The 6,777-nt window shown below is 38.5% G+C and overlaps 1 long non-coding RNA gene across 1 annotated transcript; it reads right to left on the bottom strand.

Annotated features, from left to right (window-relative positions):
* Positions 1–789: 789 nt before the first annotated feature.
* On the bottom strand, positions 790–3,513 carry LOC147175891 (uncharacterized). Its single transcript, XR_015094698.1, has 3 exons — positions 3,287–3,513; positions 2,384–2,487; positions 790–928 (listed from the first exon to the last, which is right to left on the bottom strand). It is a non-coding gene; the product is annotated as an uncharacterized LOC147175891 (long non-coding RNA).
* Positions 3,514–6,777: the final 3,264 nt, after the last annotated feature.

The following is a 6,777-nucleotide window of genomic DNA, read 5'->3' as shown; positions in this document are numbered from 1 at the left end:
CGCAGATTAAACACTATTCATTTTGTCTCCAGATAATCCTTTAGCTGACAGCAGATGTTTACGTTAAAGGTAACACAGGTTGTGTATGTGGTATGCAACAAGAATGCTTTGTTATTGTTATATAATTCATTAATTGTTCCATACCTGACCTATTGCATTGAAGTGTGGGGGTATGCTGGCAAAAACGTCGTTTTTTTTTTTTTACAGAAATATCGTTTTCGGATGTGGATACAGAGATCACGCTAATCCATTATTTATACAACTAAAAACTTTAAAATTTAATGAATTGATGGAGTATAACCGCCTTAAAGTAATGTATAAAGCCCATCAAGAATTTTTACCCAAAAACATGCAAATGAGATAAAAAAAAAAGAAGGGGAAAGTAAGTACAAATTAAGAGGAACCGATATTTTTTCCAAACCTAAACACAGAACAAAACAAGAAGAACAATTTATTTCATTTCATTTTATCTGTTAAGTTGGCAATGTCCCGAGATATCATATTTACTGCATTCTTCAGGTCTTCTAAGTCTTTCTTCGGTTCTTTTGTTATCATTTTGCTCGACTGATATGTTAAAACAAATTAGAACCAGACTGACCCAGTAGAAGCGGCTTTGGATGTGACCTAGTGGCGGTTTCTGCCCCAGCCCGGCGACGGCCACCACCACGGCCCGATGGCCAGGCGGTGAGCACGCTGCAGTCCAGCCCAGCGGTGCAGGCTGCTGCGTGGAAGATTCTGCGGTCCAGTGGTCGAAGCTACTGCGGACAGCTGGTGGAAACCTCGGTGGCCCAGTGGTGGAAGGCTTTGCGACCCGGTGGCAGAAACAGTCACAGCCCGGCAATGGAAGCCGCTCTGGTTAGGCGGTGAAGGCAGCTGCGGATCGGTGGTCAGGCTGCTGTGCTGTGCTTCTCGTTAGCCAGCTCTATTTCTATTTATAAAGAGTAAAATATATTTTTTTATTGAACTTGAATAAATCCCCCCACAGCCCCCCAATGCATTTCAAAGGGTATAAATTACAAGTGGATTTTCACCATTTGTGGGCCGGCTGGGTCCCTATTCACCCTGCAAATAGCAGGAGTTGACTATACAGTATTGTGAAAAAGTATTTGCCCATAACAGCAAGTCAACTTCTGAAAACCTAAAAATTATTTTGGAGTGGCCTAGTCAAAGTCCAGACTTGAATCTGATTGAAATATTGTGGCATAACCATAAAAAGTCCATTCATGCTGGAAAATCAACCAGTAAATAAAGTAATTCTGTAAGCCAGACTCTGCCAAAATATCTCCACAGAAATGTTAAAGAAAACGCTTGATTCCGGTTGTTGTTGCTGAGGTTGGCCCAACCAATTATTAGGTTTAGGGGGGGGGGGGGGGGTGCTTTTACACACAGGGCCAGGGTACTTAAATAAATAAATAATAAATAAAATCACCAATTAAAAACAACATTTTATGTTTACTTGGGTTTTCTTTGGCTGATATTTCCATTTAAAAAATCATCTTAAACATTAAAGTGGGAAAATTATGTAAAAAAGTAAGAATTTGAGTAAATATTGTGTGACTATTGCTGTGACTTCACTTACAGGATTACTGATCTAATATGAAAACTATTACAGTAGCCTTCATAAAGCAGATCAAATTTTTGTGTCAGGAGAGTAGATGGGGAGGGGTCCTGGGGGCCTCCTTTCTTTTCAATGCATGGTCTCAGAAGAATGGTCTCATATCCGGAGCCGTTTGTCTCGATTTGAATTGTTAGAGAGGCTACTCGCGTGAGGTGAAAATGCACGCCACTCTGTCTTGCTCTTTGAGCCAGTGAGCAAGTTGAATGTATAGCTTTTTGTAAATAAAAAAAAAAGCCTGTACTGTAAACATCCATCTGTGTAATTCAAATGGATTGAAAACTATATCTATTAACAAATGCACACATCAACCTGAATTGAGACAACTTCTGACTTCCTCCTGCCTTAGTTCCTGTTGTAACATCCTCTCACTCTCCTGAGATGTTAAACGAAGTGAGTATGCTGGGAAGAGGAGAGCACTCACCTCAAATGCCATCCACTCACCAAATCTATGCATGAGGAGATGTCTTAAGTAAATACAACAACAGGAAGTTATCGACTCCATCCAGCATCCGGCCTTCTGAAAGCTAAATGAGCGGCTGTAAATAAGCCGTCTCTGCAGACGGCTTCCCGGTGTATGTTTGAGTGCATGTGTGAATCAGGCAAAGAGGCGCTCTCCGTGCCACTGAGAGCTGGGCCGCACACAGCTTGCTGCTAAGAATTTCAGCTCTTTCTGCTAATTAGACAAATATCACACGTCTTTACAGAGTGGCGGTGTTAACAGGGTTCCTGGTATTACTTGCGGATGTACGTATGCGTCTTACTCACCTCAGCCACAGACCATAAAACCCGGAAAGAACCGGCTTAGAGCGGGTGACCTCCAACCCTAATTATGTCCATCAGCACTGTGGGATAACTTGTAGTATGATCATCTGTGAATGAGAACATCAGTTCACTCCTTCATTTTACTTATAGAGTGTTATTTTCTCATTATTCCAGTTTACTGTCGTTAAAATTAGACGAGTGCGCTCAAGTACGCTGCTTTGAACAATCCAATACACTATTAAATAATGGCACCGTGATGATTAGTTGATTTAAATGATGATGATTGAAAGGATTTAATAGATAACAGAATGATCATATGCATCACAAAATTAAAAGCAATTGCTTTCCTATAGCATTGTTAAGCATAACAAATGAATGTCAATGGTTGGATCCCAAATTGAAAAAAAAAAACACGAACTTAACAAAGCACTAAATCAAAATTCAATAAAAATGATCATATGAGATGAATAAATATCTGTCTAAAATTTGGAAATTATGTTCTGCCACTCGCGGTCTGTCTCTCCATGGGCGTCGCCACTGTTGAGTGACAACATATTGAGGTTGAGACGTAAAGTCGGGATCTTTTTTCCCCCCCTCGACTTTCAACTCGGATCTCCGAGTTCAAAGGTGCATTCCGGTGCACACTTGCTGGTATGAGGTCAGAAAAGTCTGAGAGGCTGGGGGAGCTGACTGGTCGACACAAGGGACCAGGTTGACGAGCACAGGTGGAAAGAGCAAGACAACACAAGACATAACATGAAACAAATCGAAATACAGGCAAAGCAAAAACACAGATCATGATAATAAAATAACAATTCATAATATGCCACAGTATTGAGTTAGTTTTAGAGTGTGTATGTAGTGACAGCAGTCAAAAATACATAAATTCACTCATTTTTTTCCTACCACTTGTTCTGTTGATGGTTATTCTCAAGTGGCACCCTGGAGTGGATCCCAGACAAACAAGTTGAACCCACATAAATTACACACACAATCTATACACTACTGCTTAAAATGATGGTGGTCACTTAATATCTTTGCGTTTGAATCAAAACAAATATTGAAAATTGATCAAAATCTAATTTACTCTCTGTGGACAAACATATCAAGTCCTGTAAAATACAAAATGTTCTTTCCAGCAGTCATTTCTTGGAGATCCTTGCCACATGGGGGGTATAAGCCATCAGCATTGACCCTTCCAGTATCACAATGTCCAGTTAGCTCGGCCTGGTCACTGATTCACCAGAGTGGCGATAAGATCAGTCGGCTGAGCTGATAAGACCTCTCGTGTTGAGAGCAGTGACATTCGGCCAGCCAGCATTATGAAACCCCATTCGCTTCTGCAGCAACCTGTCTGATCGATTTTGTTCTGTGTGTGTGTGGGGGGGGGTGTGTGGGTGTGTGTGTGTGTGGGTGTGTGTGTGTGCGTGGGATGTGCGACATGACCATTGCTCTGTCCATCTAGCACTATAAATCTTCACTAGAACACCACTTGCACTTTAGCATGTGGAAGTCATACCAAATTGACAGCACGTGTTTGCTGGTCCTCTTTGGGTTCAAGACCACCAATTGAAATGAACAAACGTCTTCAGAAACGACATTAAAAAACAAACAAAGGAAGAATTGCGATGATAAGACAACAGAGTGAGTATGTATGTCTTTGATAATTCAGTAAAAACAATCTAATTAAAAAACAGCTTTTCATATGAGAGAGCGCATTCAAGGAGATCACAGCTGGATGTTTCCAGTCGTGACCAGGAGAGGTCTGTTTCTCATTTGCAAGTTTTATATAAAAAAGAAAAAGCAGGAAGATTCCCTTGACCGAAACCAAGTTGTTTCTGCTTGAACCATGATGACAAAGTTCCTCTTATATGAAGGAAGTGGTGGTTTTCAAGCCAAACTTGAACCTTTTCCTGAACCCATCGCAGTCATTCTTGCGCTTCAACTTAACCAGAGCTTAATGACAGTCTTGTCACATTCTTAAAAAAAAAGAAAAAGTTGAACACACTCTTTTTCATAGTCAGCGCTATAAATGCCTATCCTGAAAAGATAAGTTAGATTCTCAGTAATATCAATTGTTAGGAGACAGCTTTATCTATTGCGATATTTCTGATCATCTCAGATGTTTTTGCACACATTAGGTACATCATATGATAAATCAATGAAAATACATGATTAAACGGGAATGCAGACGAAAAATAGCCTTTTGGCTAATTCTGGTATATTTACTGAAATGTTTCTTAATATGTACTGTCCCTGATACAAATCAATCAATCAAAAACAACAACAACAACAAAACCCAAATGTAAGTGTTACCCACAGGTCACCAGTGTGAGATTTATTTCTGTGCAGTGAACTGACAGTGTGGAATGTGAGGGCAAATGATCCTGACTCTGTGGGTTCTATTTTCCTGACAGAAATATTTAATAAAGGGTAGTCTGCGCTTTTGTGGACATGAACACAGCCGACTCCGTTCAACGGAAATCAATTCCTTTTAAATGTATCACACTCACATCTCACATGGAGACCCTAAAGACGCAGCCATTGTTCTTTTTGAACGAAACGGTCGTGAACTACACAACACTAGGGTGGGTCTGGATGCATCTCCTGTCTATCTTACATGGATTCACAGGAATTATTTTCCACTTTTGTTCATTGTTGGTTGAAATAACTGATTGATATTGTATTTACAAAGTAAATCAATGAATGCCTATGGCTAAGTTGAATTTATTATTTGTTCTTTTAGTCATCTATTGTCGAAAAAAGCCTCCAACTCACATGAGCTGATGCATTTATTTGTGTTTTAAAGGCCAACATGAGAATACATTTTCAACAAATTATTTCTGGTACGTGCGAAAATGTCAAAAAATAAAATAGCATACCATAGAAAAAGAGCACCTCCACTTGTGAATTTATTATTTGTTCTTTTAGTTATCTATTGTCGAAAAAAGCCTCCAACTCACATGAGCTGATGCATTTATTTGTGTTTTAAAGGCCAACATGAGAATACATTTTCAACAAATTATTTCTGGTACGTGCGAAAATGTCAAAAAATAAAATAGCATACCATAGAAAAAGAGCACCTCCACTTGTGAAGTCTTTGATTATAAAAAAATAATAAAATCTTGTGTCACATTCTGGTCCTGCCCACTGTTACGCAACTGACTGCCCCAAGGTCCCTCCCGTGTGGACCTCTGATCAAGTTTCAGAAGACTTCATTCATAAAATCAAATTTAGTTCATTGATAAATGTCAGCAATTACATAATCTAGATGATTATTTTTAATCATTTTTTTCTAAACACTGAATAATTAGATCTGAGATCAAAATCAACCCTTCAATCAAATTTGATGCTTTAATGATGACAAAATATCTGCAGTACTTTTATACACTAATCAATTATCTGTTTATATGCCCAGCTTTAACATGAGACTAAAAATGAAATCACAAGTGCTGCATTTACATATTGCATAAACATTTGAAAAATGTTCCTCAGTCTAGTACATGCATGCATGTAATATGACACAGTAGCATGTTTGCACAAACTGAAGGCTCATGCACACACGTTTTTCTTTGACTTTCATGTGAACTAAACTTCCAGGAGGGAGCAAAAAACTTTACTTAACACAACGTGCCCTTGAGCAGATAACTCGTTTGTTTAGCTACATTTCGGACTTTAGATTCACACTGAAAAAAAAAGAAAAGAAAGAAAAGAAACATTCTATCAATTAAAAAATATTTTTAAGTAAATCATCACAACAAATATTTGAACTTTGACTCATGTAAATAATTCATTTACTGCAACCTCAAAATTTTAACTTTCCGTTCATTCCTTTTTATTAACGCAAATAGTAATTTCAGTTTTCCCTGAAAGTTCTTAAATGGGAAGTCAACCTCGAACTTTTCTTTAGATGAATAACGTTCTATGCATCCCCGTTAAGCAATAAAATCCACCCCTTTTTATCCATCTCAGGGGCGGCCATTTTGCCACTTGCTGTCGACAAAAAATGACATCAAAGTTGCTCAGGGCTCAGCTAACGACCAATCACGGTTCACCTTTTTTTCTGAAGCTGAGCAATGAGATGCTTTGAAGACATTTTGACTGAACGCTACCTTACAAACACATTCTTATTCATATTTTTTTTTATTAAGTACATCGCTCAATGAGATACTACCTTTAGCGTCATTGAAGATTGGCCCTGTCCTAAAGTGCGGATGTGAGCGTAATGCTTGTAATGAAGATAGGCGGTATGGGAAAAATATCAAATTATAAGAATTTAAAATCTTTACCTGAGACAACTAAAAAAGAACAACAAATTAAGAAACTAGACAAAGTGCAATTTTTGCAGAAATCACGTAAGAATGCTGAAAAGCTGAATGCTATTAGCCGAATGCTAA

Source organism: Leptonotus elevatus, chromosome 4, assembly GCF_054856555.1.
Source record: "Leptonotus elevatus isolate MCC_2025b chromosome 4, RoL_Lele_1.0, whole genome shotgun sequence".
NCBI classification, from domain to species: domain Eukaryota; kingdom Metazoa; phylum Chordata; class Actinopteri; order Syngnathiformes; family Syngnathidae; genus Leptonotus; species Leptonotus elevatus.
The sequence above is the reverse complement of the archived record's forward strand: the minus strand, read 5'-3'. Positions and strand labels throughout refer to the sequence as shown.